Raw genomic sequence first — 24039 nt, forward strand, 5'->3', positions numbered from 1 at the left:
ATAATTTTAAATAGGATTTAGGGAAAAAAGAAGTTACTGGTATATGATTTCATTCTCATCACAAATCAAGAAACATAGTACCATGGTTTGAAATAACAGGGTTGTTTTTTTTTTAATTAAAAAGTCATATTTTAATATGGCTTATAATAGCTATTGAATAAATCATCAGTATTTGGGAAAATATTTTAAAAATCTTTTTTCCCTCTTCTCTCACAAGCTAAATTGTTTGGTATTTCTGAGAGTAATGCCATTGTACTTGTTACATAATTTACAGTAAACACACACCCTCTTAATCACATCACAGAAGCTTAAATAGATTTGTAAAACCATTAAAAAATCAATACTTAGCTTTTAGGTGATGAATTAATTAACGGAGTGTGAATGCTTGAAGTCTGCATTACCCAGCATGCACTATGGCTTTTTATAACATCACTGTGGAGGAGAACAGTATACGAAGTAACATAATGTAACTAGTTGGGGTAGTGCTGATAAAAATATATCAATCTCTGCTTCTCAATGAGAATATTCCAGTAAAAATTTCCTTTTGGTAAGAAAGGCAATTCAGTATTTTTCTGTTACATACAGTGATAGAAGAAAGAAGCATTGTTGACAAATGAAATCCAGAGAAAAAAATAATCAGGAATGTTCCAACTGTTTTTAATTAATCAGGCAAAAGGTGGAGAAGATACATGCAATGGCAAGATATGAAATTATGTAGGGCTCTACAGATTGGGGAATGCTGTTTTACTGTTTCCTCCATAAGAGTTTTTAAAAAGTCTTTTTCTGAAAAATAGACCATATTATCCTATTTTGATTCGGTTTTATTCTATCTTATCCCTCTTCCAGTGCTTTCCACTTCTTTTAAATCTTCTTCCTTAAAGATACCAACTAAGATTTCTACAGGAAAGTGTAGTCAAATACTGGTCCCTGCCTTCAATAACTTACACTCTAGTTGGATAACATTATAAAGCAGACTGATATTAACAACAAAGGAGTAATTGAAACAGAGGGACTTGTATGTTTTCAGGTGGCAAAATGCATAATTTTGGTGATTTTTAAGAATACCAAGTTACAAATAGAAAATTAAATTGGAAGGTTTTGACTTTGGGCTATAATTTCAGCCAGACTTAGGCTTTCACTGAGAACAACCAGTAAAGCGGAGGAAATTTTCTAAAAAAGTAGTCTATTTAAAGGAACTAGGAAACTATTGTGGCAACCAAGACTTTTGGGCAAGTAATTTCTGAGATTAGGAAACCATACAGAGAAGAGAGAATCCACTTTTAACTTCAGAACATTGCTGATTCTGGATATAGGGCAAAAGACTTAGGATCCAACATTTTGGACAGAGGACCTCTACTAAGAGGCAGATTAATAAGTAGAGATTTTGGCAGTCTTGCAGGAACAGAGACCAAAATTACAGTCTTGAAGGCCCTAATTAAGCTAAAAATCAGTTAACAAAATATAACCAAAAAGTACTCAACTTTTAGCAAATTAAGCTATACACTTCTAAATAATATACTGGTCAAACAAGAAATCAAAGGGAAGTTAAAAAAATTTTTTTGACTATGTGATAATGAAAATAAGACATCAGATGATTAGGATGCAGCTAAACCTGAGTTAAAAAGAAAATGTACAGTCTTGGGGCTTCCCTGGTGGCGCAGTGGTTAAGAGTCCGCCTGCCGATGCAGGGGACACGGGTTCGTGCCCTGGTCCAGGAAGATCCCACATGCCGCGGAGCGGCTGGGCCCGTGAGCCATGGCCGCTGAGCCTGCGCATCCGGAGCCTGTGCTCCGCAATGGGAGAGGCCACAAGAGTGAGAGGCCCGTGTACCGCAAAAAAACAAACAAACAAACAAAAAAAACTCTAAATGTCCTTACTTTGCCATAAGATTTGAAAGATAACTGGGTATATAATTCTAGGTTGTAAGTTATATCCTCCTATAGCCCCTTTAAGATACTGTTTCATTGCCTTCTGACTTTTACTGCTGATATGTTAGTCATTTATGACTTTTTTTTAATGTTCTTTTTTTTTTTTCCTCACTGTGTTATTTCTGAGAAAGTTGTCCTTCAGAATTCTAAGTTTTATGTAGTGTTGGAGGGAAGCTTGTGGTAGAGAGATGACAGGAGAGGGCTTTCTCTGCTCAGCCATCTACTGTGATTGGTACCATATTCTTTCTCCTAATTATGTTTCTGTCGCCAGTACCGTTCAGGACCTGGCAGCTCTCAAGGAAAGCACTACTTTCAGAGTTTGTTCACCTCCCTTGCTTCACATTTTCACATTTTTGCTGGCCTTGAAGATGTCCATTGCTTTTCTGCCAGTTAAGCAGGGCGTTTGAAGAGAAGTTTACACAAAATAGTTTTGGATCAATTGAAGTGTTTTTTGTTAGGATAAAGTTTCTGGAAATCTAGTCTGCCTTTTTACCAGAAAAGGTAGTATGAAAAGGATTCGTGTATTCTGTTTGTGTATGGGTTTGTTTACCCTCCTAGACTGTGAACTCCATCCAGTTTGAGACTCTATTTTAGTTATTTTTGATTCCCTAGAAGCAGCATATCATCTGATAATGTAATACACATCAATGGATACTTGAGTTTTTAAAGGACTGTGGCCAAAAAAAAAAAGAACCGAAAAACAAGGTTGGTGTGACTTTTGAGAAGGAGTGTGGAGGAGATGGACTGTACAGTCAGGGACCAGGAGAGGTCATTGGACATAGACATTAGAAGGTAGATTTGAAAGAATAGTTTGTAAGGTGGTAGAGGGAAAAGGTGTAAAGAGATGAGCAGAGGAGTGAGAGTTAAATGGTGAAGTGGCTTCTCCAAGTAGTGTGAAGATGATGGAAAAAGATGGAGAGGGGGAGCTCAATGGGGAGGGAGGATTGAGAAAATAACATTCTTTTGAGAAAATAACATTTTTAATATGAAAGATCTTTAATCAGTGCTTAGAGGGGAAGATCTGATAAAGATTGAAAAGTTACAGAAAAGAAAGAGTGAATAATTGATGGCACAAGTTCACTGAGAAGGCAGTAAAAATGTGTGATTAAGAGTAAGAATGGTTAGCTTCAAAACAGAACAGAGAAAAAAAGAATGGGTGGTAATAAAATTCAGTTAAGAGTAAGAGGCAAGAAAGGTAAAGGGAGATTTTACTTGATGGAAACGGCTTTCTCATTTATTTATAATGTATTCCCCACCTATTACATAAAAAGGATTAGAAGCATGTGGAACGTAGGTAAGAGGGCAAGAAACTGCATCCTGAATAATTTAATTAGGACAGCTGCAAGAAAATGTGTAACAGTAGATAGCTAACATTGAATTCCATATGAAACGATAAAGAGAAAAGATTTGGGAAATAAGCCGATGTGATTCATAAGAAAATATCATCTATACATTTATTTTCATTTAGAACTCTCATCCGAGAGGTTCAGGACATGAATCTTTTACTGTGTAATAGTTATCGCACCTACCAGACGAGCATAGATTTGTTTACAGCTATGATTTGGAATCCCAAGGCAAAAGTTGTGAGTCTCTCCTGAGGCCAGAGTGGAAACATCTCTATCCCTTTAATTAGAGGAAGACAAGAGATGAGACTGAATCTGGACTGATTTTTCCTCCATTTTCAGCTTTGGAGACCTGGAGACTCAATGTCGAGTTTCAGTCTATGTGGAAACTTCAAAACATGGTACCATATCTGCTATCAAGGTACTGAATCACGTCATGAAAATATAACATAAATTTCCGGGTTTCTCTGGTGGTGCAGTGGTTAAGAATCCGCCTGCCAATGTAGGGGACACAGGTTCGAGCCCTGGTCCTGGAAGATCCCACATGCCGCGGAGTAACGAAGCTCGTGCACCACAACTACTGAGCCTGCTCTAGAGCCCACAAGCCACAACTACTGAAGCCTGTGCCCCTAGAGCCCTTGCTCTGCAACAAGAGAAGCCACCACAATGAGAAGCCTGCACACCACAACGAAGAGTAGCCCCCGCTAGCCGAAAGTAGAGAAAGCCGCATGCAGCAACGAAGACCCAACAGAGCCAAATATATATATATATATATAACATAAATTTCTATATGGAGCAGACCTAGAGAACATTTTTATAATTAGAATTTGCTACAGTCTTCACTAGCATTCCAGGTATAATTGTGTTGCAGTTTTTTTCCCAACACAAAATATTGTATAATATTCAAGTTAAGTCATGTCCAAGGCAGGTAGGCCTTCTTTGAATCATTGACAAGAAAGCATGTATTTTTGGGACCCCCTCTCCTACCCTTAGATTTTCACAACTGATTGCTTTAGGTAGAAAAATCCACAGCGCTGAATATCCACTTACTGACTCACAGGGAGGCAATGGCCCAATACAAATATCATAATAAAAGATGAAACTAAGAAGGAGCAAAAAGAGGCAAAGATCAAATGGAAAATGCTCTTTCCAAAATGAAACACTTAGTCCAGGAAAGCCTCGGGTGTTAAACCTTGAACCTGAGAAGAGCTTGGCTCTGACATCTTGGCCTCCAGTATATGAGTGTATCTGTTACTCTCTGTGTGGCTCCATGTGACATGTACTCCTCAAGTGTGGAAAAAGAAAACAAATCCCTGCCCTGAGTGGAGGGCTGTCTAAAGATAACATCTCATTCATCAACCCTGTCGCCCACTCCCTCACAGGGTGCTGTTATCTAACTTCCTCTTTCAACCCCAGGACCAGCTATCGCACTGTTCTCCACAGGCCATGAAGGGGGCTCTCTCTGTAGTGTCCCTTTGAGGCACACCTCCCTTTACCCCCTTATCAATTGTGATACAAACCTTGTTCCCCATTTGCTCAAAGTATCACCAACTAGTAACTAGGACTCCTGTTAGTAAAGCCCAGTGTAACTAATTCCTCTTACGTAACACGTGTTATTATAGGCATCTTTTAAGGGAAAAAATGCTTCCATCCAAAAGAGTGGCTGTGATGAAGGTAGTGTCAGCAGCTGGGATTAACCAGTGGGAAAGCATGAGTTGAAAGCGGTCTTGTGTCTCTTCTCACCCCAGACTTTCAGGTGAAGAAGAAGAATTTCTAATGTTTAAGGATCTTGAGTATGTCCTTTGTGCGAAACACTGTGTCTGTTGCTTTCACATGCATTGTTTCTTGTAAACCTTCCAAGAACAAGTGAAGAAACAAGCCAGAGGGGTTCACAACTTTCCCACAGAGGATTTAAACCCAGGTGTGCTTGAAACTTAAGTCATGTTAATTCCCTGTTCATGGTACTCTGATGGTTTCTAATCACACTTAAAGTCCCAAGTCTCTACCATGTTCTACGAGGTCTTACCTTTCTGGCCTCTGTCTACACCTCTGCTTTTATCTCCTACGGTTACCCCCCTCCCTATCTGTGGTCACGTGGCCTTCTTGCTCTCCTTCTAACACAGCGAGTTTGCTCACATGCAGGATCTTGGCGTATCCTGATCCCACTGCTTGGAAAGCTCTTTCCTTGGATATCTGTATAGTCTGCTCCACTCAAATGCTTCCTCCTCAGAGAAACCTTCCCTGCTACCCTATAGAAAAGAGCATTTACCATCCCAAATCGTTCTGCATTCCTTTATCCTGCCTCATTTTCCTTTGTGGCCTTTTTCACTCTGTGTTAGCAATATTCCATGATGTCTTGTCATATCATATTTTTATTGTGCTTCCCACTAAAATGTAAGTAAACTGTGTGGGTGGAGACATTTCATAACATGAGTGCTTAGAACAACATCTGGCACTTAGGAGGTGCTCAGTAAATGTCAAATATATGAATGAATTATATGATTAGTTTTCTCTCCACAGCCCTATGCACCATTTTGATGCAACAGTAATGTTGGCATTTTATAGTTCTTGCTAATGTTTACTGGGTGCCCACTGCATTTGAAGCATGAGCTAAATGCCTTACAGAGTTTATTACATTTAATTTTCACACACTCACATAAAGGCATATGAGTGAGAATTTTTATTATTATTTTTATTATTACCCTAATTTTGCCCTAATTTACATGAGGACATAATATGCTCAGAAAAATTAAATAGCAAGTCACAAAACTAAATAAGTGAACAGCTGGATTTGACTCTTGAATCCATGTCACAGCCACTGTTGACAGACATGCCTGTATTGTCTTACCAGTGATTTTGTTATATCCGTCCCCTACTAGAATCAGTGATTTAGCCCTGACCCTTCTTGTACAGATGAGAAAAGTTGAGGCCAAGAGTAATTTAGAGAATAGGAAGGACAGCAAGATCTAGAACCCATATTTCTTCACACTTTACTGCACATACCAAAGCAGCCTGGGACTAATAAAGAATCTGTTGAAGAATATTAGCTACCAGTCAAGAAGGAAAAATGTTTAGGTACTTCCTGACAACACTAATCAAAATAATACATTCAGTGGCAAATTCAGAAGAGAAGTATGTGAAATTGACATTTGGAAGTGTGAACAATATTTGGATGAAATAAGAATTCTTTGGATATAAACTTGAAATTAACCCACAGTATATGTGAGATTTTAGCACTTCCATGTGTGACAAAGTCAGACTTTCAATCCCAAATAGACTTCTGATCTGGTTTGTAACCACGTTTAAGATATTTAAGTGAGCATAACCTGGATGACTAAGAAACTCACTCCAGCACTTCTTTCTTCACAATGTACACATTTGAAGATGATTGTTCTCAGATGTTGGAGAAGATTTCAATATATTTTACTCACAGAGATTGAAAATTGCATTAACACTCTATTATATGGAAGGGGGAAATCATCAAAAAAACATAACTACTGAACTTACTTAAAAACTGAATATGGATGGATGGATAGATACCTAGACAGAGAGTGGTACCCGTACTTTTTTTTTTTTTTTTAACTTCTGCAGTTTTGTTTTATGTTTCTTTTTACCCCCCATTGGATCAGGGATTAAAACAAGATTTTTTCCCTTTCTTTTAATTTTGAACTAATTTTAAACTTACAGAAAAATTACAAGACTAGCACACAGAACTTTTTTTGTCCTGAGCTATTTAAGAGTATGTTGCCAGCAATATGCCCTGTCACCTATATAAATACTTTACGGTGTGTATTTCCTACAAACCACAGTATTCTCTTGCAAGAAGTACAACACAACCATCAGAACCGGGACATTGACGATGATACTTCACTACAATCTAACCTACAGATCCCATTCAAGTTTTGACAATTGTCCCAACAATGTCCTTGCAAAAGAATCCAACCCAGGATCATACCTTGCTTTTTCATCCCTCTTTAGTTACCTTTAGTCTGGAACATTTCCTCAGTCTTTCCTTGACCTTCATGACCACTTTTGATGATAACAGGCCAGTTATTTTGTAGACTGTCCCTTGATCTGACCCATACATTTTTAGTTCAAGTTTATTGTTTCAAACTATGAGAGCATTTCCATCCAGAAGGCTCCCATTTAGCATTTTTACTAATTACCTACCAGCATGGTAGAAGTTGAACTTAACATTTATCTCTGTCTTTTCCTGAAGCAACACAGAAATGACATGACAAAAATAAAGGAAGCACGGATTCCCAAGGAAAAAGAGAGCTGAAGGGAAGACAACATCAGAAAAGAAAGTGTTTTGAAAACTTAGGAAAGAATAGACATGTAGTAGCTTATTTACAGAATAGAGAATCCAGCTAAGCCTGTAGAAGGGGAGGGCCATGGTGGAGGAGGGAAACCAAAAGGAACAGGTTGAATCTTGGTAGAATTCTGGACTTGCCCAGGAATCAGAGGCAGCTCCTTCTGTTGAACGTGGGAATCATATGGGGCTATAACCATGCAGAAAGATGAAAGGTTTAAATACAAAAGCATTTGGTCCTCCAGATCATCTGCCCAGACTTCTTCTACTCCAGCGGAGGACTGGACATTTATCGTGTGGACAAGCTGACCCAGGTAGACTCTGGGCTTGGGGACATCAGGAGTAAGCAAAGGCAGGAGTAAGGATATGAGTCATCTTTCTGAAAGAAGACTTAATAAATATCTACGAACTGACCTTCAGCTCCTTTCATGGGCTTAGTGTCTCCACTAAGCCCAGTTGGCCCAGTCTAATTATATCCACTTCCAAGCCCCACCACCTCTCCTTTCCAAGTGGGAGATTTCCTTTTTGGAAAACTGACCTGTTCAAGAGAAGAGGCCAACAGATAACGCCATTGGGGCTTCCGCCAATAAAGTGTCACAGTCATCAGGATCACGCAGCAGTGAAGACTGCCACAGAACAAGCCTCACTCCCACTCAGAGACTTTCCAACCATCATTCTGAAACAAAGATGGAAAGACATCACCACCAGACACAGGAGAGAAAGACCCCAACATAAAAGATGGAGACCAAAATAAACAGAAAAAGAAATATGCTTGCAGTCAACACAATGCAGAGAGGAGAAAAAAATTCAAAGAACTATGATTAATATCTCAGAGAAAAAAGAGAATATATAACATCCATTAAAAAAAAAAAGAACCAAACACTATATAAAAGAAGAGTCAGAATTGGAGAGAACTCTCATAAATTAAAAAGTACAGAAAAAATAAATTTAGGGGTAATCAACCCAGAAAGTGGAACAAAGATGTGCTCTTTCTTACATGCTCTTCCCTGTAGGGCCCACTTGCTGGCCAAGAGTCAATGATGAGTGACACCTGCACGTGATCTGGAAGGCTGAGGAGATGCCTAATATTACAGTGGTCAGCAAGTGCTTGGGTTTGGCAGGCTGGGATTTCACAGTGGCCTCTAGATGTCTTACTGGGAATCACCCACTTCAGTGCTGGAGGAGCTGCAGTTTCTCAGACCCCTAGATTCCCAGAAATCTAAGAGGGCTTTCACTTGTCCAAATTCTTCTAGTCCTTCCACTGATTTTTAAACACTTAATTCCTGTATCAAATTGCTCTCTACTTATAATACCTTGAGCAGTTTCTGTATCCCAAAGAAAAAGAAATTCTCACATAGCAGGAAAACAGGAATGAGGACTTTGATTAGAGTGCACACGCGGGTGTGTGTGTGTGTGAGTGTGTGAGTGGAGATTTGGAGGCAGTCCAGGTGTTTGTCACTAGGGAAATTAATAAGTGAAACACTGTGGGTATAGTTAGTGGTGCATAGTAATATGTATCAGTCGGAATCACAAACTGTACATGTATCAAATAACGTGGATCAATTGAAGACACAGAAGATAGTATTTACTGGAAATGGGATGAAATGAGATTGAGGACACACTACATTCATGTAAATCAAAACACAGAGGGAAAATAATACTGCACATTTTACATTGGACTGTGCGTGTTTATGAGAGAAGGAGAAGGGAGTTGGAAGCAAGTGTGGATGAAGAGGAGAGCATAATACTGCCCTTCCTATTGACTAAAGAGCAAGATTAACTCAACTCTCCACACCTCTCTCTCTCTCTCTCTCTCTCTCTCTCTCTCTCTCTCTCTCTCTCTCTCTCTCTCTCGTACACACACAGACGCGCACACACACACACACACAGACAACTAAAACTGAGCAACCAATTTGGAACTAGTACCCACTGATGCTTAAATCCAGGGGTGATCTGTGACAAGGGCAGATAAAGGTTAGATAAGGATATTTTTTAGCTGTAAGCTCACTGAAGACAGGGATTTAGTTGAGTTCATCATCGTATTCCCTGTACCTGTAGATGCTCATTAAATTTTTGTGAAACTGACCTGAACTGAAATCAAACTACCTCCTACCACGGAGTCCAGGTTCCAAGGGTAAAATTCCCTGAATTGAAGTAAATCATAAAAATTATCAGATCTTTCTTTTCAGTGCTGCTGCATCAACAGTGTGTAGTAAGCAGCGAATAGCAGGCTTGCAGTTGCCTTAGTTGTGACAATAATAGTATCAAGTACAGGGACATAAAGTTAGCCTTCTGCTTCCTGACCTTCAGCTTTTACGCTAGCTCTCTAGAGAAAGGTTTGGACTGGGGTGGATTGGGGTGAGTTCGGTCAGAATTCTGTCTCTTAACAATGTTTGTGATCTTAAACAGCCACATCTGGAATGGGAAGACTCCGTCAATGACCATTCAAGAAACAGAATTATTTTTCATGCATTTTAAAAAATCTTTGTTTTGGACTTACAGTGACCCTGAACTTTCTATAATTATGGAATCCCCTCATCATTTAGGAAGATCAAATCACTATGTAGAAGATATCTACCAGTATTCAATAACACATGTTGACAATTATAACAAAGTTTAAGAACTATATATGTGTATATAGGTATATATATTTACATTTGTTTTTATACATACATGTACATGCATATTATACATACACATATATAAATATTTCATGGACTTGACCCAGAGAACATTTGCTCTTATGAACAGCTTTATTGCTTAATTGGTAATTAGGTCCTGCTTGCTTGTATGTGGCATTAACATAAATTGATAGAGAACCTCACCAGGTGCCTTCAATTTAAAAAGTTTTAAAGTGAGGTATCATGTTTTACCACTTGGTTGCATTTTGAAAGTATATTTAATAGGTTTATTCCAATGTCAGGGTTGCAATAAATGGAAGTCAAGCTGACTTAAAACAGACCAGTCTTGTGGGTTAATCTTCCTGTCTCCTGATTTCCATCACCTACCTTGAACCTATTTAGTCATCCATTTGCAGACCTTGCCAAAGCCTGTGGCTAAAGCTTACAGTTGCTCTTGTCTATGCACAAGAGCTACATACTTTCCTTCACTTGAAATGTTATTAGTCTGAGTCAGGCTAACCATCAGAATTAACAAGGCACAGGGCCAATTATATCCATTATTTCTGTAAAATGGCTGGATGGACATCAGGGCAGTGTGAATAAGAGAGACTTAAACAGAGGCATTAAATAAACTGTGAGCCTATTTTCAAAATGTCCTGCCTCTGGTTACTACTCATTTATGCCTCTTGGCATGTGTGATGAACCCCTAGGTCAGGCCCTGACGAGCAGGCATCAGAGGTATATTAGGGCATTATGTGATGCAATTATTTTTAGGATTTCTGAGGATATGAATAGTTTATGAAGTAGCTTAAAGCTGAAAACTCAGGCAGAGGGAAGTAGGATACACTTAGCTTTAGATACTGGATTTCTCTGGGAAATGAATGAATACTGATCCAATTAGTTGTTGCTAATGCTTTCCTGGAAGAATGTTCCTCTAAATGCAATAACACTGTAGTGATACTCTTAATATTTCTTAGAGGACATAGATATGTACACACATTTCCACCTCTTGCATCAGCTTCTCCAAAATTGAATGACTGCTGGGACAAGTTCTTATGTGAAACTGCTAGGACCCCTCCTAAAATTCTCTCTCAATATTCCCACTTGATTGTGTACCCAGAGGTATAAAATTTAACACACTGTCTTTGTAGCCCTCAAAGCCATTAATGGAAGGTACATAAACCACATCTTCAGGGCACATAATAAAGTGAACCTGTAAAGAGTTAAAATTCATATATTTCGTGTCCATTCAAATCTTACTCATTCCTTAAGAAAAATCTCAACTCCTCCTGCCGTGTTCAAAAAGCCTACCCTGATTATTTTTGTATAAAGGGGTACAAGTTTTATTTTTATTAGAATCTCTTTTGTATTCTCTAAATGTTTCTTGCTAGAATGTTTCAGGTTAGAATCTTTTCTCCTCAATTAACTTGCAAACTGCTAAGGGGGAGGGTATGCATGACATTTTATAACTTCCTGATACCTAATTAAGATGTTATAAATTCATGCTTTGAGACCTTCCCTTTTTGATCCAACGTATGGCAAATAGCAGATAAAATATAAAAGATACAGTTAAATAACTTGGACGTACTAAAGGTACTGATAGACCAGAAATGGAAGGAAATGCAAAATGTTGAGAGAAACTAACATTGCAGGTCTCTTAGGATCTGAGGCTGGAAGCAAGAAGAGGTGGAGTCTGTGAGGTAGAAGGAAATACGGTCCCTCGTGTGCAGTGGTGAACTAGAGCGGGACCACTGTGGAGCTTCCTGACACTGAAAAGGCAGCTGAAAAAAGCCCTGACTTACTAATTTGGGGGGATACAATGTTTATAATGTTGCCTCTTATACAGGCACAAAGAAGCAGACAGCCTCGCACCCAGGCAACCTTGAGCCAAGCCACCACTTGGCAGCAGGGAATGAACTCATGACAGATTAAATGAAAAAAAGAGAAAAACATCAATAGTGGTTTTAAAATAAGTATGTTTAGAATCTCTAAATGGACAGAGAAATGAATAACCACGAAAAGAATGAGAAATTATGAAGCCAAAACAGATATAAATGAAATAATGTAGGGTAAATATAAAAAAATTAGAAATCCTTAGAATGAAAACTATTGTTTTTGAAATGATCATAATTGGGATAACCTTTAAATGAGACACAAAGAATAAATAAATGGAAATACAGTTTTGGGAAGTTTGACAGAATGTAGCACAGTAGATAGAGACATAAAACATGAATAAGAGGTATGGGCTATAGATTGAGATAATTTAATGTAATTATATGTGTTCCAGAAGAGAACTGAAGAAATGTCTGAGGCTATATTTAAAAATGTAAGAATTTTCTGAACTGAGGACAGAGATGAGTTCAAAGTCTCCACCAAGTATCAGTCATAATAGATGAAAATAAGTGCATACTCACACACGTCTTAATGAAACCGAAGTATATCAAGGATAACGAAGAGAAAGACATGATACTTGATAAGGAATGACCATCACACTGATGGGAGACTTCTCAGCAGCAATAATAAATGCTAGAAGAACACAGAATAATGGCTTCATAATCTTAAAGGAATGCAATTTTAAATATAAATTATATACCCAGCTAATATACTGTTTAATAATGAGGTTGTAATAAATACATTTTAGCTGTATAAAGCTAAGAGAATTGATCTATTACTCCATACCCTCACTAAGACAATTACTAAGTGACATATTTCCTTTAATGAAAGTAAGGGAAGAGTGTGTAAGAAATTAATGATAAAATATCTGAATAATTGTAATAAACTAATTGTAAAAAATAGCTATTATGAACTTTTAAAAATATAAAATTTTAGACAATTACAAAGTTGAGTGTTAGGGCTACTAAAAACATGCTCAAGTCTTTAGATTCGGTTAGAAAAATTTGTAGTTCTGCATGTTAAATAATAATTACTGAAGGTTACCAACCAGCAAAGGGGAACCAGCAAAGGGGAAAACAATAATAATAATGATGATAATGATTATGATACTACCTTTATCGATCCACTGGAAGGTAAAACAGCAGAGAGAAAAAAAAAAAGAACACTCTGAAGGCCTAATAAGTCACAAAATGACATGGTAGACATAGAATTCATCACCACATATTAAGAAGGTTACAGTCTCTTGATAAAATATTAGATTGAAAGCAATCTACCTATACAGTTGGGTTGGCCCTCCACGTGGGGTGGGGGGTAGGGCTCAGCATCCGCAGATTTGATCCACAGCTGGTTGAGTCCACAGATGTGGAACCTGGAATGTGGGGTGGGGTGGGGGCGGGGGCTACTGTACTGTGCCATTTTATACAACAGACTTGAGCATCCGTGGATTTGGGGTATCAGAGGAGGCAGGTGGAGAGTGTCTTGGAACCAATGCCCTGCCTATACGGAGAGACTGTATACTGGTTTCAAGGGTATAATTAAACAAAATAGCATAGAAAAATTAAAGAGCTATTAACTATTTTGAAATGCTAATTTAAAAAAACTCCTGCAGCATCAATACCAAAGTAGAATTTAAAGCAAAAGCCTTCAATAGGGCAGTTATTTCACTCTGATAAAATGAAGATTCTAATAGACGCAAAACAATATAAAAATAAAGAATATGCAGGTACTTAACAATAATAGAGCCTTCAAATGCACAAAGCAGAACAAACCTAATTTGAAGGAAATTGACTAATCTAGAAATAATCCATGGAAAATCGTTACATATTTTTATCTTAATTAAATAAAGTAGACAAACTATTAGCAAGTATGTAGAACTATTGAACAAAACAAGACTGTTCATGTATATTGATAATTTAAAAGTGTGTAAATTATAAAAACAGTTCACAAATAATGTTTCAAAATATATCAAAGGATTGATATAACACAGACCACCTAATATGGTTAAAATATTCTACACTCATCATGTCTTACCCACAGCACTAGCTTTCTGGTAGCCACATGGTAAGCACTCAGATATGGATTACCTGAACTAGTGTCCTAAAAGATACATTATATTCTAGATTTCAGTTTTTGCTGTTTTCTACATATGTAGCCTACAAACTCCCTGTCAATTCATAGGAGTCCTATAAAGTAAATAGAAGAAAAAACTGAGAAAACTGAGCGAAGCCAGATTAGTCTTTCCCAATATGATAAAGCTATATACTTTCATTCTTTCATTTTTTTCCAGTTAATTTAAAGTGTGAAGCAGCTAAAATTAGTGAAGACAAAAGAACCCAATTAATTACTTCAAAATTATAATAGACTGAAGCATCATTAATTAATTAATTAGCATTACATTGTTCAATTTAACAGTTAAGCATTTTGTATTTATCTGTTCAATGAAAACTTTACTGATTTTGCTTTTACTCAAAGAGAAAACAGCTTGGTCAGCCATCATGAAACAAGATGGTAGCTGATAAAAAGCTCAGAATATATGCCCTGTGAAAACTTAAAAGATTCTCTTACATGGTTAGAGTTTACAGTTATAAATATCTGAGGATAAAAAGAAAGGCTGGACATTTTAAAAGGTAGATACTTTATCTATAATATTTATATTGGAGTGATATCATGTCTGTACCATTATTGCTTGATGTGTGGTTAACATCATTTTACCTTTATAAATATCTGCCAATCATAGATCAGCGGTATAATTACTGTTCTACTTAGATATATTTCATTGTGAGGAACAGAGGCTCACTCAGACACCCTTAAGATTAAATCTGCACGCTTCATTTCTCCCTCCCCAAATGCTATCATCAAAGATATACATATTTGATACACTATTTTTCATGTAATGTTTTTAATGTAAGGATGCATGTAAACTGAACTCAAATTGTAACAGGAAAAACCTCACGGATTGAAACTGCTCTCTGAACTGACAGTTTTCTCCATCTCACTTTTATGATCCTTCTAGTAACTTACTGTTCATGATATGTCTGCTCTCTTAGCATCTGCTTCACTCTTCTCTCTTCATTTTCTCCAAACCAACTTCTCTGGTTGCCTATAGGTTGCATTTCCTCAATGACTGTGCTCACGATGAATAGATGGGCAGGCAAAAAAAAAGGAGAAAGGCAGTAGAGCAAAGTGTTTTAGGAATTGAGAAAATAAAGTGCTTACAACAGGGTGTGGCATATATGTGCTCAATAAATGGTAGTTAAAAATCAGTTCTATTGTAATTTTATTTATTATGAATATATTCCTGTTATGGTTGTACCTTGACAAGCAGAAACAGAGTATTGGCTTTTGTTATATCTGATTTTTTAAAACATCTTTATTGGAGTATAATTGCTTTACAATGGTGTGTTACTTTCTGCTTTACAACAAAATGAATCAGTTATATATATACATATGTTCCCATATCTCTTCCCTCTTGCATCTCCGTCCCTCCCACCCTCCCTGTCCCACCCCTCCAGGTGATCAGAAAGCACGGAGCTGATCTCCCTGTGCTATGCGGCTGCTTCCCACTAGCTATCTATTTTACGTTTGGTAGTGTATATATGTCCATGCCACTCTCTCTCTTTCTCCAGGCTTACCCTTCCCCCTCCCGATATCCTCAAGTCCATTCTCTAGTAGATTTGTGTCTTTATTCCCGTCTTACCCCTAGGTTCTTCATGACATTTTTTTTCCCTTAAATTCCATATATATGTGTTAGCATAAGGTATTTGTCTCTCTCTTTCTGACTTACTTGACTCTGTATGACAGACTGTAGGTCTATCCACCTCATTACAAATAGCTCAATTTCGTTTCTTTTTATGGCTGAGTAATATTCCATTGTATATATGTGCCACATCTTCTTTATCCATTCATCCGATGATGGACATTTAGGTTGTTTCCATCTCCGGGCTATTGTAAATAGAGCTGCAATGAACATTTTCGTACATGACTCTTTTTGAATTATGTTTTTCTCAGGGTATATGCCCAGTAGTGGGATTGCTGGGTCATACGGTAGTTCTACTTGTAGTTTTTTAAGGAACCTCCATACTGTTCTCCAGAGTGGCTGTATCAATTTACATTCCCACCAACAGTGCAAGAGGGTTCCCTTTTCTCCACACCCTCTCTAGCATTTATTGTTTCTAGATTTTTTGATGATGGCCATTCTGACTGATGTGAGATGATATCTCATTGTAATTTTGATTTGCATTTCTCTAATGATTAGTGATGTTGAGCATTCTTTCATGTGTTTGTTGGCAGTCTGTATATCTTCTTTGGAGAAATGTCTATTTAGGTCTTCTGCCCATTTCTGGATTGAGTTGTTTGTTTTTTTGTTATTAAGCTGCATGAGTTGCTTATAAATTTTGGAGATTAATCCTTTGTCAGTTGCTTCATTTGCAAATATTTTCTCCCATTCTGAGGGTTGTCTTTTGGTCTTGTTTATGGTTTCCTTTGCTGTGCAAAAGATTTTAAGTTTCATGAGGTCCCATTTGTTTATTTTTGTTTTTATTTCCATTTCTCTAGGAGTTGGGTAAAAAAGGATCTTGCTGTGATTTATGTCATAGAGTGTCCTCCTACGTTTTCCTCTAAGAGTTTGATAGTTTCTGGCCTTACATTTAGGTCTTTAATCCATTTTGAGTATATTTTTATGTATGGTTTTAGGGAGTGATCTAATCTCATACTTATACATGTACCGGTCCAGTTTTCCCAGCACCACTTATTGAAGAGGCTGTCCTTTCTCCACTGTACATTCCTGCCTCCTTTATCAAAGATAAGGTAACCATATGTGTGTGGGATTATCTCTGGGCTTTCTATCCTGTTCCATTGATCTATCTGTTTTTGTGCCAGTACCATACTGTCTTGATTACTGTAGCTTTGTAGTATAGTCTGAAGTCAGGGAGTCTGATTCCTCCAGCTCCGTTTTTCATTCTCAGTGTTGCTTTGGCTATTCAGGGTCTTTTGTGTTTCCATACAAGTTGTGAAATTTTTTGTTCTAGTTCTGTGAAAAATGCCAGTGGTAGTTTGATAGGGATTGCATTGAATCTGTAGATTGCTTTGGGTAGTACAGTCATTTTCACAATGTTGATTCTTCCAATCCAAGAACATGATATATCTCTCCATCTATTTGTATCATCTTTAATTTCTTTCATCAGTGTCTTATAATTTTCTGCATACAGGTCTTTTGTCTCCTTAGGTAGGTTTATTCCTAGATATTTTATTCTTTTTGTTACAATGGTAAATGGGAGTGTTTTCTTGATTTCACTTTCAGATTTTTCATCATTAGTGTATAGGAATGCCAGAGATTTCTGTGCATTAATTTTGTATCCTGCTACTTTACCAAATTCATTGATTAGCTCTAGTAGTTTTCTTGTAGCATCTTTAGGATTCTCTATGTATAGTATCATGTCACCTGCAAACAGTGACAGCTTTACTTCTTCTTTTTCCAATTTGGATTCCTTTTATTTCCTTTTCTTCTGTGATTGCTGTGGCTAAAACTTCCAAAACTATGTTGAATAAGAGTGGTGAGAGTGGGCAACCTTGTCTTGTTTCTGATCTTAGTGGAAATGCTTTCAGTTTTTCACCATTGAGGACGATGTTGGCTGTGGGTTTGTCATATATGGACTTTATTATGTTGAGGAAAGTTCCCTCTATGCCTACTTTCTGCAGGGTTTTTATCGTAAATGGGTGTTGAATTTTGTCAAAAGCTTTCTCTGCATCTATTGAGATGATCAAAGGGTTTTTCTCCTTCAATTTGTTAATATGGTGTATCACATTGATTGATTTGCATATATTGAAGAAGCCTTGCATTCCTGGAATAAACCCTACTTGATCATTGTGTATGATCGGTTTAATGTGCTGTTGGATTCTGCTTGCTAGTATTTTGTTGAGGATTTTTGCATCTATGTTCATCAGTGATATTGGCCTGTAGTTTTCTTTCTTTTTGACATCCTTGTCTGGTTTTGGTATCAGGGTGATGGTGGCCTCGTAGAATGAGTTTGGGAGTGTTCCTCCTTCTGCTATATTTTGGAAGAGTTTGAGAAGGATAGGTATTAACTCTTCTCTAAATGTTTGATAGAATGTGCCTGTGAAGCCATCTAGTCCTGGGCTTTTGTTTGTTGGAAGATTTTTAATCACAGTTTCAATTTCAGTGCTTGTGATTGGTCTGTTCATTTTTTCTATTTCTTCCTGATTCAGTCTTGGCAGGTTGTGCATTTCTAAGAATTTGTCCATTTCTTCCAGGTTGTCCATTTTATTGGCATAGTAGTCATCTCTCATGATCCTTTTTAATTCTGCAGTGTCAGTTGTTACTTCTCCTTCTTCATTTCTAATTCTATTGATTTGAGTCTTCCTTTTTTTCTTGATGAGTCTGCCTAATGGTTAATCAATTTTGTTTATCTTCTCAAAGAACCAGCTTTTAGTTTTATTGATCTTTGCTATCGTTTCCTTCATTTCTTTTTCTTTTATTTCTGATCTGATTTTTATGATTTCTTTCCTTCTGCTAACTTTGGGGGTTTTTTGTTCTTCTTTCTCTAATTGCTTTAGGTGCAAGATTAGGTTGTTTATTCGAGATGTTTCCTGTTTCTTAAAGTAGGATTGTATTGCTATAAACTTCCCTCTTACAACTGCTTTTGCTGCATCCCATAGATTTTGGGTCATTGTGTCTCATTGTCATTTGTTTGTAGGTATTTTTTGATTTCCTCTTTGACTTCCTCAGTGATCACTTCGTTATTAAGAAGTGTATTGTTTTGCCTCCATGTGTTTGTATTTTTTACAGATCTTTTCCTGTAATTGATATCTAGTCTCATAGCATTGTGGTCAGAAAAAATACTTGATACAATTTAAATTTTCTTAAATTTACCAAGGCTTGATTTGTGACCCAAGATATGATCTAACCTGGAGAATGTTCCATGAGCACTAGAGAAAAATGTGTATTGTGTTGTTTTTGGATGGAATGTCCTATAAATATCAATTAAGTCCATCTTGTTCAATGTATCATTTAAAGCTTGTGTTTCCTTATTTATTTTCATTTTGGATGATCTGTATATTGGTGAAAGTGGGGTGTTAAAGACCCCTACTATGAATGTGTTACTGTCGATTTCCCCTTTTATGGCTGTTAGTATTTGCCTTATGTATTGAGGAGCTCCTATGTTGGGTGCATAAATATTTACAATTGTTGTATCTTCTTCTTGGATCGATCCCTTGATCATTATGTAGTGTCCTTCTTTGTCTGTTCTAATAGTCTTTATTTTAAAGTCTATTTTGTCTGATATGAGAATTGCTACTCCAGCTTTCTTTTGGTTTCCATTTGCATGAAATATCTTTTTCCATCCCTTTACTTTCAGTCTGTATGTGTCTCTAGGTCTGAAGTGGGTCTCTTGTAGACAGAAAATATATGGGTCTTGTTTTTGTATCCATTCAGCCAATCTGTGTCTTTTGGTGGGAGCATTTAGTTTATTTACATTTAAGGTAATTATCTATATGTATGTTCCTATTCCCATTTTCTTAATTGTTTTGGGTTCGTTATTGTAGGTATTTTCCTTCTCTTGTGTTTCTTGCCTAGAGAAGTTCCTGTAGCAGTTTTAGTAGAGCTGGTTTGGTGGTGCTGAACTCTCTCAGCTTTTGCTTGTCTGTAAAGGTTTTAATTTCTCCATCAAATCTGAATGAGATCCTTGCTGGGTAGAGCAATCTTGGTTGCAGGTTTTTCGCCTTCATCACTTTAAATATGTACTGCCTCTCCCTTCTGGCTTAGAGAGTTTCTGCTGAAAGATCAGCTGTTAACCTTATGGGGATTTCCTTGTGTGTTATTTGTTGTTTCTCCCTTGCTGCTTTTAATATGTTTTCTTTGTATTTAATTTTTGACAGTTTGATTAATATGTGTCTTGGCATATTTCTCCTTGGATTTATCCTGTATGGGACTCTCTGTGCTTCCTGAACTTGATTAACTATTTCCTTTCCCATATTAGGGAAGTTTTCAACTATACTCTGTTCAAATATTTTCTCAGTCCCTTTCTTTCTCTCTTCTTCTTCTGGAACCCCTATCATTCGAATGTTGGTGCGTTTAATGTTGTCCCAGAGGTCTCTGAGACTGTCCTCAGTTCTTTTCATTCTTTTTTCTTTATTCTGCTCTGCAGTAGTTATTTCCACTATTTTATCTTCCAGGTCACTTATCCGTTCTTCTGCCTCAGTTATTCTGCTATTGATCCTTTCTAGAGTATTTTTCATTTCATTTATTGTGTTGTTCATCGTTGTTTGTTTCATCTTTAGTTCTTCTAGGTCCTTGTTAAATGTTTCTTGCATTTTGTCTATTCTATTTCCAAGATTTTGGATCATCTTTACTATCATTATTCTGAATTCTCTTTCAGGTAGACTGCCTGTTTCCTCTTCATTTGTTAGGTCTGGTGGGTTTTTATCTTACTCCTTCATCTGCTGTGTGTTTTTCTGTCTTCTCATTTTGCTTATCTTACTGTGTTTGGGGTCTCCTTTTTGCAGGCTGCAGGTTCGTAGTTCCCATTGTTTCTAGTATCTGTCCCCAGTGGCTAAGGTTGATTCAGTGGGTTGTGTAGGCTTCCTGGTGGAGGGGACTAGTGCCTGTGTTCTGGTGGATGAGGCTGGATCTTGTCTTTCTGGTGGGCGGGTCCATGTCTGGTGGTGTGTTTTGGGGTGTCTGTAGACTTATTATGATTTGGGGCAGCCTCTCTGCTAATGGGTGGGGTTGTGTTCCTGTCTTGCTAGTTGTTTGGCATAGGATGTCCAGCACTGTAGCTTGCTGGTCGTTGAGTGAAGCTGGGTGCTGGTGTTGTGATGGAGATCTCTGGGAGATTTTCGCTATTTGATATTATGTGGAGCTGGGAGGTCTCTTGTGGACCACTGTCCTGAAGTTGGCTCTCCCACCTCAGAGGCACAGCACTGACTCCTGGATGCACCACCAAGAGCCTTTCATCCACTCGACTCAGAATAAAAGGGAGAAAAAGTAGAAAGAAAGAATTAGTAGAAGAAAGAAAGAAAGGAAAGAAAGAAAGGAAGGAAGGAAGGAAGGAAGGAAGGAAGGGAGAGAGAGAGAAAGAAAGAAAGGAGGGAGGGAGGGAGGAAGGAAGGAGGGAAGGAAGGATAAAAGAAAGAAAGACGATAAAGTAAAATAAAATAAAGTAAGATAAAATATAATAAAGTTATTAAAATAAGAATATAATTATTAAGAGAAAAAAAAACAAAAGAAAAAAAACGGACGGATAGAGCCCTAGGACAAATGGTGGAAGCAAAGCTATACAGACAAAATCTCAGACAGAAGCATGCACATACACCCTCACAAAAAAAGGAAAAGGGGAAAAAAATCATAAATCTTGCTCTGAAAGTCCACCTCCTCACTTTGGGATGATTCGTTTTCTGTTCATGTATTCCACAGATGCAGGGTACATCAAGTTGATTGTGGAGATTTAATCCGCTACTTCTGAGGCTGCTGGGAGAGATTTCCCTTTCACTTCTTTGTTCTCACAGCTCCCAGAAGCTCAGCTTTGGATTTGGCCCCGAGTCTGCGTGTAGGTCGCCTGAGGGCGTCTGTTCTTCGCTCACACAGGATGGGGTTAAAGGAGCCGCTGATTCAGGGGCCTCTGGCTCACTCAGGCCGGGGCGGGGGGTGGGGGGGGAGGGGCACGGAGTGCGAGGCGGGCCTGCGTGGCAGAGGCCGGCGTGACGTTGCAGCAGCCTGAGGCGTGCCGTGTGTTCTCCCGAGGAAGTTGTACCCCCGGGACCCTGGCAGTGGCAGGCTGCACAGGCTCCCCGGAAGGGTGGTGTGGATAGTGACCTGTGCTCGCACACAGGCTTCTTGGTGGCGGCAGCAGCAGCCTTAGCGTCTCATGCCCGTCTCTGGGGTCCGTGCTTTTAGCCGCGGCTCGCGCCCGTCTCTGGAGCTCCTTTAGGCAGCGCTCTGAATCCTCTCTCCTCGCGCACCAGGTACGTGGCGGGTTTCTTGCCTTTTGGGAGGTCTGAGGTCTTCTGCCAGCGTTCAGTAGGTGTTCTGTAAGAGTTGTTCCACGTGTAGATATATTTCTGGTGTATCTGTGGGGAGGAAGGTGATCTCCGCGTCTTACTCTTCCGCCATCTTCCCGGAAGCCCTGTTATATCTGATTCTGAAGAGCAAAGATGACAAAACTGTATCCTGTTTTATTTAAGTATTTCATTTTTACAAGTATCCAAAATACTGTATTTTGTCTAAGAAGAAATTTATTTTCACCATGAAGAACGAGCGACCAAAGAGAAAAGTGATGATAATATTTGTGCAAAGAGTCATCATTTATGTTATACAGGACATTTTACTGAGGCATTTAAAAGTGTTTTTATCATCAACTCCGTTGTTAAAGTAAACTCTGAAAAAGAGAGGCGTTGCTTGTTGAAGTTTGAGCGCAAATGCTCGTTTAGGAAAGTTATGTCGAATTTCTACTGTTCTGCTTTTCTTTTACTTGACCTCTACTTCGTGCTTTATGAGTTTCTGAATATATGAAAAACCACTAAACTAACTCCTGAGAGTACTTATTTATTTATTCCAACCAATAACATACATGTTCCCTAGTACAGAAAAACCTATTCTGTTTGGAAGGCCAAATATTTCTTTTGCAGTGTTTAAAATAGAAAGTTATCCACCTCCAGTAATCCTCTGGTTAAAGGATAGCTACCAACTCAATACAGATATTGCTAAACTAAAATTAAATGAAAAATTAGTCATTTTGTAATAGTGAGATAGGAAAAACTTGATAAGTCAAAATGATTATCTACCTCCACATACCATTATCATTATTCAAAATTAGACATCTTGGCTTAAAAAATTTTCCTCCTTTTCATTATCATGCACACTGTTGATGATTTCCTTAAATGGAAATTGTATAAATTCTTACAACTTCATATTGTAAGAATTTCCAAGTTATTAAATTATACTTTAAAAACTCTAAACACACAGAAGATGGCCATTTAATTATATAATTGTTATGTAAATAGACCATGTTATTTGTGCCCAATCCCCAATTATTGAATACTCACCAGCATTGATAACTTGTTCAAACGTTGCTAATTATGTAGATTTTAAAAAACCTCATATATTTTCAAGTGGCAGAGTTTGACTAAGTATCATGCAAGATTCAAATTACAAAAATATTATTATTATTTAGCACATTTTATTTAAATTTTTTTCCAAAGAGTAGTTTTCAAAAGTTTGAAGTGCTCCCAAATCAGTATAATGAAATATTATTCTTAAGCAGCCACCTTTATTCATTTCAGAGTGGCAGTTTTCTTTCCATGGCTGCTACAACAGCAAGTTTGCAAACAATTCTGAAATCTCTCCATTTGCCCCCTCCTACACCCTACCCCGTAACATTTATGATTAGCCAAGGGGGCCCAAATCACCAGCACACATACAGCACTGGGAAAATCTGCACTCTCATCTCTCCCCCCACCCCCAATCCCATCAAGTTAGATACAGATTTGACACACTAGTCAAATTGATAATGATACAGCTCCTTGGAAACTTCCTTTAAATTATCCTTTAGCTGCCGGACATCCCCACTGATACCAAGTTTATCCCCACCCCCAGCAGATCCCTTGGATTTTAGAAATCCCTGAGGCTTTAAAGGTTAGGCTATGTGTACGCTGATAAAATGTAGAGGTGACAAAATATAGAGGTAGCTCACCTCTTGTGACTTTTAAAGAAAGGAGGGTGGGGGGATTTTCTACCCGTGGTGGGATAGGGGATTTACTTTCTGTGTAATTATGTCTGCTAGAACATTTTAGAAAGAAAAGCCTTGACCCCAAATACCAACCATGTATAAACACTTCTGTTGTATAAACAGAGGCGGCTAATATTTTTTAATGAAACAAAAGCACATAGAAAACAATTACATTTATTTTAAATCATAGTTTATACCAAA

The 24039-nt window shown here is 37.8% G+C and overlaps 1 protein-coding gene across 5 annotated transcripts in view; it reads left to right on the top strand.

The window, feature by feature from the left end:
- The window catches only part of LOC307193308 (uncharacterized protein), a 1334119-nt gene that overhangs the window by 708588 nt on the left and 601492 nt on the right, over positions 1-24039 (top strand). For 2 of the 5 annotated variants that reach the window (XM_079935088.1, XM_079935108.1), the window contains exon 1: positions 21843-22075. The exons of the other annotated variants lie outside the window; for them this stretch is intronic. The gene's annotated coding sequence lies outside the window, so the exon portion shown is untranslated. Of the gene's footprint in view, positions 1-21842; positions 22076-24039 lie in introns of those variants that run through there. 5 annotated transcript variants of the gene reach the window in all.

The sequence above is a fragment of the Stenella coeruleoalba genome (genome assembly GCF_951394435.1).
Source record: "Stenella coeruleoalba genome assembly, chromosome: 10".
NCBI classification, from domain to species: domain Eukaryota; kingdom Metazoa; phylum Chordata; class Mammalia; order Artiodactyla; family Delphinidae; genus Stenella; species Stenella coeruleoalba.